A 13,262-nucleotide genomic window follows, 5' to 3' on the forward strand; every position below is an offset into this window, starting at 1 on the left:
ATAACTATAGCTCCTTTTTTACAGCCGAGTTTTTTTTTTTTTTTTAGTGAAGAAGATCGGCCCTAAGCTAACAACTGCCAATCTTCCTCTTTTTTTGCTGAGAAAGACTGGCCCTGGGGTAACATCCATGCCCATCATCCTCTACTTTGACAAGCAGTGCGTCGGTGCACGCCTGGGATCCGAACCGGCAAACCCCAGGCCACCGCAGCAGAGTGTGCACACTTAACCACTTGTGCCAGCGGGCCAGCCCTTACAGCAGAGTTTTAATGTATTGTTCTTTGCAGCAACTGCTACTTCCTTTCCATTTAATACATTTTAAAAATTATGGTCTATCCTCACCACAAAAAAGAAATACTAATTATGTGATATAACATAGGTGTTAGTGAATGCTACAGCGGTAATCCTGTTGTGGTATATAAATGTATCAAATCAACATGTTGTACACCTTAAACTTACACAATGTTATATATCAATTATACCTCAAAAAATTAATAAACTAAAGTTACAATCTAATGCTTCTTAATTTTTCCCTATGAGATAGACTTTGATTGGAAAATATTTTGGGAAAATAGATAAGATTATTTCTCGTTTAGATACTATCATTACTTTATCTCACTTTTCAAAAGTAAACAAATTTTAAACTTTTTACTGAAATCACAGTTCCCTAAAGAATATAGCAAGAAAAATTCAGAATCTTTTTTCAACTTGTTAAAACTTGTCTTAGTGGATAAGTCTTTAAAATCAGTAGTCCATAAGTTATGTTTAAAATAGAGGCACATATGAATTTATTTCTGATGTTTGAACTTTTGCTCCTAAAGCCCGTGTCTGGGGAAATTGCTGATAGCTAAGTGGTTGTCATTTAGAATCTCGGCGCTTAGGACTTTCCCTCATTCTCCACCCACCTGCCCACTCTAAGCTGGCTGTCTCTTCTACTCTTTTGTCACTCCGGAGCATCTATTCCAAATGGTAGACAGGAGAACACAGCCCTTTCAATTTCATCAGATTTTGGGGAAAAGAGTTTGAAAGTAGAAAATTACTGTTTCTGGGTTATTAGTAAAGTTTAGAATTCAAGGCTACCCCTATTTCTAATGACCACAGATTATCAAGAGTTGCCAAGGCTGTTTTATAAGATCAAGCAATACGTGTTTGTTATTCTAAAGCAATCCTATAGTGTATGTGGCTGTATAATATAACTTTTCTTCCATTTCTTAAATGGATCAAAATAGGCTAATTATCAGGTCTGTAATTAAAGAGTCAAATCATAGAAGACTAGTATATTTTATTCAAGCTAATTAACTAGTTTGTTTTTGACTGTCATAATGGAGAATTTGATTGAAAATTAAATTGGGCTTGGGTATGTATGAGTGTCTTGAAATTTGTATGATGAAAAATACTTTGAAGAAACAAATTCAGGATTAATGAAATCACCTGATAGTGACTATCATCTTATGCTGTGAACTCAGTCCCCAACAGATGGTGCTAGCACCCCTCTAGTGAGAGCTGCTCTTGTCTACCCTTTCTTAAAACGTACCATGACCTTGAAGGTGAAGAATGATGTGGTGATTTGTATAGAATGTATTGTAAACATTCTTCTATTGCCCCTGAAGACATCATTCCACACAATCCAGTTGGAGAATCTATGATTGTATCCTCTTATGAATTTGATTTCTTCCATTGTAGCTATAGGAAATAATCTAAAAGGTCATTAATATGATACTAATGGGTATTATTTAACTTTTTCAGAAAAGTCAGCTTAGAAGAGGCCTGTCACTTTACCTATATATTCCCAAAAATGACACTGGATCTCGAAAATGTTGGAGGTGAGTGTTTCTTACTAACTATTAATTTGACAAATGTTTAGTGATGATCGACTGTATGTTAAGCATAGTACTCGGAACTGGGATGAAAACAGAAGTTATGCTTCCTAATTCTGAAGGACCTAGCCCAATGCTTCCCAGACTTAAGTCATTTTCATATATTCTATGAGATTTTTGCCATAATAATGTACTTCTTTACCATAATATGCTTAATATTTTTCTTTTTTTAAAAGTTTTAATTTTTTTTTCAGTTATTTTGTTGAGGTCATATTGGTTTGTAACATCGTGTAATTTCAGGTGTATATTATTATATACCAGTTTCTGTGTAGACTGCATCGTGCTTACCATCAATAGTCTAATTTTTATCTGTCACCATACATATGGTGACCCCTTTACCCCTTTTGCCCACCCCACCCCCGTCCCCTTCCCCTCTGTTAACTACTAATGTGTTCTCTTTATCCATGTGTTTATCTTCCACATGTGAGTGAAATCATACGGTGTTTGTCTTTCTCTGTTTGGCTTATTTTGCTTAACATAATACCCTCAAGGTCCATCCATGTTGTTGCAAACGTGACAATTTTGTCTTTTTTTATAGCTGAGTAGTATTCCATTGTATATATATACCACATCTTCTTTATCCATTCATCAGTTGATGGGCACTTGGGTTGCTTCCATGTCTTGACTATTGTGAATAATGCTGCAGTGAACGTAAGGGTGCATAGATCTCCTTGAGTTGTTGATTTCCTGTTCCTTGGATAAATACCCAGTAGTGGGATAGCTGGATCGTATGGTATTTCTATTTTTAATTTTTTGAGAAATCTCCATACTGTTTTCCATAGTGGCTGCACCAGTTTGCAGTCCCACCAGCAGTATATGAGGCTTCCCTTTTCTCCACATCCTCTCTAACATTTGTTCTTTTTTGCCTTGGTAATTATAGACATTCTGACAGGTGTAAGATGATATCTCATTGTAGTTTTGATTTGCATTTCCCTAATAATTAGTGATGTTGAACATCTTTTAATGTGCCTGTTGGCCATCTGTATATCTTTGGAAAAATATCTGTTCAGACCCTCTGCCCTTTTTTTGATCAGGTTCTTTTTGTTGTTGTTGTTGAGTTGTATGATTTCTTTATATATTTTGGAAGTTAATCCCTTGTCATATAGATGATTTGCAAATATTTTCTCCCAGTTGGTGGGTTGTCTTTTCATTTTGTTCATGGTTTCCTTTGCCTTGCAGAAGCTTTTTAGTCTGATGTAGACCCATTTGTTTATTTTTTCTTTTGTTTCCCTTGCCTGAGTAGACATGGTATTTGAAAATATGCTGCTAAGACCCATGTCAAAGAGTGTACTACCTATATTTTCTTCTAGGAGTTTTATGGTTTCAGGTCTTACATTCAAATCTTTAAGCCATTTTGAGTTAATTTTTGTGAATGGTGTAAGATAATGGTCTACTTTCATTCTTTTGCATGTGGCTGTCCAGTTTTACCAATGCCATTTATTGAAGAGACTTTCCTTTCTCCATTGTATGTTCTTGGCTCCTTAGCCAAAGATTACCTGTTCATAGATGCGTGGTTTTATTTTGGGCTTTCAATTCTGTTCCATTGATCTGTGTGCCTGTTTTTGTGCCAGTACCATGCTGTTTTGATTACTGTAGCTTTGTAATATATTTTGAAGTCAGGGATTGTGATGCTTCCAGCTTTGTTCTTTTTTCTCAGGATTGCTTTGGCTATTTGGGGTTTTGTTGTTCCATAGAAATTTTAGGATTCTTTGTTCTATTTCTGTGAAGAATGTCATTAGGATTCTGATTGGGATTGCATTGAATCTATAGATTGCTTTAAGAAGTATGGACATTTTAACTATGTTTATTCTTCCAATCCTTGAGCATGGAATATCTTTCCATTTGTTTATGTCTTCTTCAATTTCTTTCAATAATGTCTTCTAGTTTTCAGCATGTAGGTCTTTCACCTCCTTGGTTAAATTTATTCCTAGATATTTTATTCTTTTTGTTGCAATTGTAAATAGGATTGTATTCTTGACTTCTCTTTCTGCTAGTTTGTTATTAGTGTATAGAAATGCAACTGATTTTCGTAAGTTGATTTTGTATCCTGCAACTTTGATGCAGTTGTTGATTATTTCTAATAGCTTTCTAGTGTATAGAATACATACACTTTCTAGTGTATAGAATACATACATAGCTTTCTATGTATAGAATCATGTCCTCCACAAACAGCGAGAGTTTCACTTCTTCCTTTCCAATTTGGATACCTTTTATTTCTTTTTCTTGCCTAATTGGTCTGGCCAAAACCTCCAGTACTATGTTGAATAGGAGTGGAGAGAGTGGGCACCTTTGTCTTGTTCCTGTTCTCAGAGGGATGGCTTTCAGTTTTTCACCATTAAGTATGATGTTGGCTGTGGGTTTGTCATTTATGGCTTTTATTATGTTGAGATACTTTCCTTCTATACCCATTTTATTGAGAGTTTTTATCATAAATGGATGTTGGATCTTGTCAAATGCTTTCTCTGCATCTATTGAGATGATCATGTGATTTTTATCCCCCATTTTGTTAATATGGTATATCACATTGATTGATTTGTGGATGTTGAACCATCTCTGCATCCCCGGTATAAATGCCACTTGATCATGGTGTATGATCCTTTTAATGTATTGCTGTATTCAATTTGCCAATATTTTGTTGAGGATTTTTGCATCTATGTTCATTAGTGATATTGGCCTGTAATTTTCCTTCTTTGTGTTGTTCTTGTCTGGTTTTGGTATCAGTGTAATGTTGTCCTCATACATTAGGAAGCATTCCATCTTCTTCAATTTTTTGGAATAGTTTAAGAAGGATAGGTATTAAATCTTTGAATGTTTGGTAGAATTCTCCAGAGAAGCCATCTAGTCCTGGACTTTTATTTTTTGGGAGGTTTTTCATTACTGTTTCAATCTCTTTACTTGTGATTGGTCTATGCAGATTCTCTATTTCTTCTTGATTCAGTTTTGGGAGGTTGTATAAGTCTAAGACTTTATCCATTTCTTCTAGGTTATCCAATTTGTTGGCATATTTTTGCATAGTATTGTCTTATAATCCTTTGCCTTTCTGTGGTATCTGTTGTAATTTCTCCTCTTTAGTTTCTAACTTTATTGATTTGAGCCTTCTCTCTTTTTAGCTTAGTGAGTCTGGCTAAGGGTTTGTCAATTTTGTTTATCTTCTCAAAGAACCAGCTCTTAGTTTCATTGATCCTTTCCACTGTATTTTTAGTCTCTATTTCATTTATTTCTGCTCTAATTTTTATTATTTCCCTCCTTCAGCTGACTTTGGGCTTTGTTTTTTCTTCTTTTTCTGGTTCTGTTAGGTGTAGTTTAAGATTACTTATTTGAGATTTTTCTTGTTTGTTGAGGTGGGCCTGTATTGCTATAAATTTCCCTCTTAGAACTGCTTTTCCTGCATCCCATAAGACTTAGTATGTTATATTTTCATTTTCATTTGTCTCCAGGTATTTTCTTTTTATTTCTCTTTTGATTTCTTCATTGATCCAATGGTTGTTCAGTAGATGCTTAATATTTTTTTTGAAATTAGCTCACTTTTATTTTAAAAGAAAACTCTCTTCCCAATATTAATTTTAAAAATTTCATAGACAGAAGGTAGTCATTAGGAAACATTACGAAAAAAAAAACATGTAAGTTTTAGTCAATTACTTTTATCTACAAAGATTCCGAGCCTGAGGCCTGCTGTCTCTTAAAAAACGGAAAGTAATCATACAATAGAGAGATGTTAAAGCCATACTAGCATCAAACTAAAGCTTTCTCCCTAATGCAAAATATTGAAAGGGGACTAACTCTCACACTATGCAATTCAATATTTAATGCTGCATCAGTGTAACACATAAAACCATCTACAGTACCACTAATGGTAAATGTCCTACATTTTGGGAGACATTCTAGCTGGAGAAAGACATGCATGTAAACAGATCATTATACAGTTTCATTAGTGCTACATACAGATATTTCAGAGTACCATGCAGGACATGATGGAAACACAGTTCTCTGTAGGGAAAGGAGACTGCAAGTGGTTTTAGAGAAAATCAATGTTTGAGCTAGTTATTGAAGGATGAATATAAATTCACTGAGGAATAGAAAAAACAGGGCATTTCAGGGAAAGTGAACGAGATGAGCAAAGGCACACTGTGGTGGGAGTAATGGGGTGTGCTGAAGTGTGGGGGAAGGAAGAATGAATGCTAAAGAGGTTGGACTAGAGATCAGGAGCCAGATTTTGAGAGGCTCTGTATGGATACCAAGGAGCTTTGGCTTAATTCTTTTGGTCATAGGACTCCATCAAAAGTTTTCCAGCAGGGGATTAAGAGGATCAGGTCTGTGTTTTAAGGATGATTCTGACAGAAATGTGGAGGATGAACTGGAGGGAGTAGTGAAGTAGAGACTAGTACAAGAAGATCAGTTAAAAAGCTCTTGTGTATGATATATTTTCTCTTAAAAAATATTTCTTAAGTCAGACAGAAAAAGACAAATACTCTATGATCTCATGTATATGTGGAATCTAAAAAAAAAAAAAAAAAAAAACATGGAGCTCATGGATACAGAGAACAGTTTGGTGGTTGCCAGAGGCAGGGGGTGGGAGGTGGGCAAAATGGGTGAAGGGGGTCAAAAGGTACAAACTTCTAGTTATAAGAAAATAAGTCCTGGGGATGTAATGTACAGCATGGTGACTATAGATAACAATACTGTATTCTATATTTGAAAGATGCTAAGAGAGTAGATCTTAAGTTCTCATCACAAGAAAACAAAAATTTGTTACTATGTGTTGTGATGGATGTTAATTAAACTTATTGTCGTGATCATTTCAGGACACATACATATATTAAATCATTGTGTTATACATCTAAAACGAATAAAATGTATTATGTCAATTGTATCTCAATTAAAAAATATTTCCTAGCTCTTTCCACTAAAAAGCCTTAGAAACAAGGACCAGTTGAGTAGCATTTGGCACTCCTAGAGCCCAGACTATAGTCTCTAAATATAATTTTCTCTTAAAAGGAACCATGACTTTGGAAGAATGGATAATGCCAGGTCTGGGGCAGAAAATGTACAAGATAAGCCTGGAATATCTTGTCATATCAGCAAAAAAGATGCTATCAAAGGATTCTAGGGTCATGTCAAAAGAATTCAAAAGACAACACTGGCTAAAAAGGGGACAATTTGAGTATCAATAAGAATAATAACTGCAGTGAATTAAAATATATCATGGATTTTTAAGTGTTTAAGTTCATAATTATACTAAAAAACAAGCCTAATTGATCACTTGATAATGGAAATATTCTGTATCTGCACTGTCCAATACTATAGCCACTAACAACGTGACTATTTAAATTTAAAGTAAAATTTAAAATTCCATTCCTCAGTCACACTAGCCACATTTCAAGTGCTCAATAGCCACATGTGGCTGGTGACAGCTCTAGCTCTATCAGTTTTCAGGAAATACAGCAGACAGAAGAACACAGTAATGACTCACAGGGAAGCAGTCAGCAATATCCACTATGTGGGAATATAGGACAAACTACTCAGGTCCTTTAACAAATAAATGGCAAGAAAAAATAAAAAGGAGGGAAGCTGGTGTGGGCTAAGGCAGAGGATGTGGTGGCCTCTCATTTTGTGGTCGAGAATCCCTTGACACTCAGTAAGGAGCTTTTCCTGTGGAGCCAGGGGCTGCCCCCTCAATGTGAGGAGGAGTGAGAGGGATAGAAGGGGGGGGTGGAGTGAATGGGGAGCAAGAGGGATGGGCTGATGTCCAATCATGTGTACTTGTACAATGGCATTCTACTTAGGATGAAAAAAGTTGTGGACCAACATGGATGAATTCCAAACACGTTATGTTGAAAAAAGAAGCCAGAGACAAAAGAATACATTCTGTATGATTCCATTTATATGAAGTTCAAGAAGAGTCCAAATTAATATATGTCAACAGAAACCAAAATGGTGACTGCCTTAGGGGAGTGGGGATTACTGAAGGGGGCAACTTTCTGGGAGTGATGAAACTGTTCTATGTCTAAACTGGAGTGGTTGTTACACAGCTGTATATATTTGTCACAAGTCACCAAATTACGCATTTAAGATATGTGTATTTCACAGTACATATATTTTACCTTAATAAAAATGTTTCATAACTTTTTAAAAATTGAGAGGAGGGGTCACTGGACAGTAATTTCAAAAAGCTTTTTTTAATTGAATCGATTCTTCCTCTGGACCAGCTTTACTGGTGGCCTGCTTACGTTGTCAGTGTGGAATATTTGCAGGCATAACTAGAGGGATCTCAGAAGTTTGTTGTGGGCTAATGGAGGGGTGGTTACTTGGCAGAACTCTCTGGTAGGTTTTAGTGCCATAGAAGGGCTTCAAGCCACTAGAGAGCTTGACTTCAGGCATTCTTGGGAAGCCACAGGCAGCGGTGGTGGTGGAGCTGTGACTAGATGGAATCTGGGCCCTGCCCTCTGCAGCCTCCAGCTGGAGTCAGTGGTATGTGCACCTGTCATTGACCTTTTGGTGGGTCTCATGTTTATTCAGACTTGTCCAGTTGGCTAGAAGCTGACTTAATGTGAGATGGGAAATGCTGCTTTCACCATCGCATGGCTGAAAATTTCACAAACATTGACTGCACTAATTCAAGAGAAGTGTCAACTCCTTGACAAGCTTAGCTCTGCTCAAAAGGGGAATGCAGTCATCTTTGGAGGATACCAGCCCAGAGAAAGAGTCCTCAAAAATTCAGAGTCTGGCGGACACCTATGGAAAGCTGAAGAGAACCAACTTTGTCCTGAAGGAGGAAATAATTTCCCTAATAAAAGAACTGAATGAAGAGAGATCCGGACACTCAAGACAAGAGGAGATGATGGCTGAAATTACAAGAATGATCTGGTCACTGACCCGGGAGTCATCACATCTCAATAAACTTTTCCAAACAATAGCTCCCTCATTGTCCCTCCGAAGGGTGGGCCTTGGTCTGAAAGCAGAGTTGCTCTTTTCCCTCTGCTCAGGCCTTCTGTGCTGCCAGGCCACATTCACCCACCTACCCTCCAATATGAGGTTCACATTGCCCTGGATCCAAGGAAACAGTTCCTGTGGAGACCTCCTTTTCCCTCCCATCTTCCTCTGGGAAGCACTTATGGAGTCCCCTTCTTGGGCTGGAGTTTCTCCTCCACCTTCGAGTCCTAAAAACAGAAGTCAGTTCCTTTGAAGTTAATCCAAACTTCAAATGAACCAACTATTGGGACTGAACATCAAGAAACTAGAAACTTTTAAAATCATGTTTCTTCAAAGGGAATTTTAGTCTCATTCCTTTGCATGTTAAAATCTGATGCTACTTAAAGGACCGTACTTGTGCTCGAAGTAACATTCAATAGACCTTTAGTTCTCAGAATAGTGGTTTTTTTTTTTTTTTTGGTGAGGAAGATTAGCCCTGCGCTCACATCTGTTGCCAATCCTCCTCATTTTGCTGAGGAAGATTGGCCCTGGGCTAACATCTTTGCCCATCTTCCTCTACTTTTTTTTATATGTGGGACGCCTGCCACAGCATGGCTTGATAAGCAGTGTGTAGGTCCACCCCTGGGATCCAAACCTGCAAACCCCAGGCTGCTAAAGCGGAGCATGTGAACTTAACAACTACGCCATCGGGCCAGCCCCATAGAATAGTGTTTGATAAATATTATTGTTCTATAAATTTTATAATTAAATTATTTTTACTTAATTTTTCTCTATACATAGTATAGATATGTTTTACTTAATATGTGAAGTTTATCAACAGTGGACAATTCCAAGTGGATTCTATAGAGTTCTTTAGAGGGACCCAAGCAAGATTGAGCCATGGTGTGTATGCTGGTAACCGGTTCAGTAACACACATTTTTTTTGGCTTTCTCTCCTTACCTGTATCGCTCTCTTGTTTTCTGGGATTATCTTCCAAATAAGTCACCTGCAACTAACAATATGTCTCTGGCTATGCTTTCAGAGGAAACAAAGCTAAGACATTGGAATGTACAGCTAACCAACCATGCCATATATAACTAGGCCCTCTGGGCTGACTTTTCCTTGCTTTCTACTACAACGGTTGTAGTTAATGTGGACATTACCAGCAATAAATGAAGCTTAGTCACATCCATCTGAACTTCAGTCCTTGTTGTCAGAGACAGAGCATGCAATGGGGACAATGTCATCCCCAGGCGGTGGGTGCCTCTGGTTCATGAATTCTCTAGACCCCTCCCACGCTGCCCCTTTTCATGTATCAGTCACATTAAATCAATAAGATTGACTAAGCTGCTCCTTCCTTATTCCACTGTTTCTCTGACATCACCCAGAAAATTATTGGAATCTTTAGTCTTAGGTGTCCCTCAATAGTTGTACAGCCTCAACCAGTGTCTGGCAGCAGGCTAGTAATTCATTTTTAGCAGGGAAGTAGGGAGCAGCTGCATCAGGTGATTTTAGGGGCTGAAAGCCTGGAGTAGTTCTGCACTTAAGCCAATCCTGATATGTGTCAGAGACCATCTCATTAGAGCCAGGTGCACCCCCTCAATCTTGGGGTGTACAATAAACATCAAGACAGAACATAATACAGCACCGAATACCGAGCACAAACACAGACTTTTTCTTTTAGTACCTGCAGCCTCTCAGACCAAAATATGCTTTCTCGAACTGAGAGCTTCAGAACTAGAACAAGTGTCCTTTGCAGGCATCTCTTGGACTCATGCTCACAGCCCCTTAGACTGGCAATGGGGTTGATCTCAGAGACATTCTTCAAAAGTCCAGTGATTCTTGGCTCTCCATTCTTTTTTAAGAGAGAAACACCAAAAAACGGATTGGAAGCTTGGCCAGGGTGTGTTAACCCGTGGCTTTACTGTCCAGTTTACTAGAGACCTGTGCTAGGGTCTTACTCTGTGGACCCCCAATATTAGCATCTGTAGGTTTTTTTTTCTCTTGGGCTGGTTTTTTGTTTGTTTGTTTTGTTGTGGTTCTATTTTTCGGGAGAGAGATCCCCTCTCTCCTCCTGCGAGGTGTAAGCCTGGCTGCTATTATTCTAGGAGCTGAGTAGGGGCAGGGGGCTAAGGCTCTCACAACTCAATATATGGAATTTAACTTCACCTCCCTATTTTACGTTTTGTCTTACTTCCCTGAAATATCCCTGAGGCTAGAGCTCTGTTTCAGTTTTTCCAGCAAGAATACCTGTCTTCTGTTGGAATGGGAAAGGTTTAGGTGCCCGGCTATGCAGTGTTAAGCTGGGGTCTGGAGATCTAGCTGCTCCTTATACAAACTTGCAACTAATCCATAGCCACATTCAAAGTGACAGGTGCCTCCAGTTCCACAGCTGTTCCCATCTTGCTTTTTGGCTTTTCTGACTGCAGGTGCTTACATTTCCAACTTTCCCTGCCTTAAGTCTCCACTTGTCCACCTGCTTGCTGTTTTCCAAGTTGTATTCTAGCAGCAAACCACCATCTGAAAAGTCTACATTTCTCAGCCTCTCTTGCGTCTAGTTGTGGCAACATGAGCAAGTTCTGGCCGAAGACACATACAGGGAAATGCTATGAGACACGTCTGGAATGGCCCCTTAAAGGGATGTGATTCAGCTGAGGGGTACATCCTTCCATCTTTCTCTTCTTCCCTTTACCTGCTGCCTGGAATGTGGACATGATAGCTGGAATGCCAACAATTATCTTGAACTCATGAGGAAACCTTGAGGAAAGAAGCCACATACTGAGGATGGCAGAGCAGAAATATAGGAGCCTTGGTCCCTGGTGGATGTGGCCTTGGCCTGGACTAACACCAGACTTCTTTCATGTGAGAGAAATAAAATTCTGTTCTATAAGTTACATGATATTTTGGGTTTGCGGTTAAATGCTGCTAAATCTAATCTTAACTGCTTCATCTTTTGTCCTACCCCTTTAGCCCAATCTTTGGTGGTGACAAAGGCAGAGAGAACAGTCACTGAAGTTGCCAAAAGAGTGAGCAACCCAACCTTGCTCCTCAAACCACTTGAAGAATGAGATCTCCATCTTCCAGTTCAGGGTGTCCTCTGTGCAGTAATACCAATAAGGAGGACCAGAAATAAATCTAGAATTGGGGGACTTGATGCTTCTACAGTTTGGGACATTGAGAGAAAGAATACAAATTACAAAGACAAAATCAGATACTCTCTTAGGTGGGGTTCCCTAGAAGCAGAGCCTGAGACAGGGATTCTTGAGCAGGCGATTTACTGAGGGCAGGCTCGCAGGCGATTGTTGGGGAGTGCAGCATGCAGGACAGGGCTGGAGAATCTAGGCAAAAGTATGGTTTCAGATGTCCAGCCACAGCCTGATCTCCTGGGGAGCTCTGGAGTATGAATTACCCTGTTATGAGGCAAGGGCTTTTATGCCCCAGCATCAGTCAGCCATGGGGGTGGTTCAGCCTCTCAGGCATCTCCTGGCAAGGTGGCTCCCTTAAGCTATGGGCAGTCAGTCTGCTGCAGCGGGGTATAGATGTGAGTGCTCAGTAGTCAGTACCTGCAGCAGCTGGGAGATGGGTGCACTGGCTTGCTGAAGGGAATCAGGGCAGGAGACCAGCAGCTATTGCTACAGGTACACAAGTAAAGAAGAAATAGTCACTTAAAATTTTAGAAAGTTGATAAATATTGTAAATATCACAAAATCCAGAAAAAAATATAATAGGGGTGCATAGCACCTCTCTATACTATTTCTCTTGTTTTGATTTACTCCATAGTCTTTGATCTCCTCTTCACATGACAATGGTTTGTAGTGTTTTCTATAAGCAGCATAGAAAGATAATTTAGTCTAGCACGACAGATTGAAATCTGTTTTTTATTATTGATAGTTTGGAAAAGTTTCTTTTAGCTTCATATTTCATGACTAGTAATACCATGTATATTTTTAGGATTATTGTCAAATATAGTAAAGCCTCTATCAAATTTTTTTTACATATAAAGATTTAAGACTGTAAGATTTAAAGACTTTTCAAGTTTTCTTGGACAGTGATGAATCTTAAATTTTCTTTGAATTGGCCACACTCATTAATTAGTTTGTCCTCCGTGTCCTGTTACAATGGTATATAATGAGTTTTATGTTATCTTTATTGATGTCAGTATTTTGCATTAAATCAAGAATAAATTAAACCTCCCAATGAGTGGCATGTCATCAGACTTCATCAAGATCAGATGCATCTTGGGGCCGGCCCGGTGGCGCAAGCAGTTAAGTGCTCGCGCGCTCCGCTGTGGCAGCCCGGGGTTCGCCGGTTCGGATCCCGGGCGCACACCGACGCACCACTTGTTGGCCATGCTGTGGTGGCGTCCCACATAAAGTAGAGGAAGATGGGCGTGGATGTTAGCCCAGGGCCAGTCTTCCTCAGCAAAAAGAGGAGGATTGGCAGATGCTAGCTCAAAGCTAATCTTCCTCACAAAAAAA

Source organism: Ceratotherium simum, chromosome 19, assembly GCF_057802395.1.
Source record: "Ceratotherium simum simum isolate JZ-2026a chromosome 19, ASM5780239v1, whole genome shotgun sequence".
Classification (NCBI taxonomy): domain Eukaryota; kingdom Metazoa; phylum Chordata; class Mammalia; order Perissodactyla; family Rhinocerotidae; genus Ceratotherium; species Ceratotherium simum.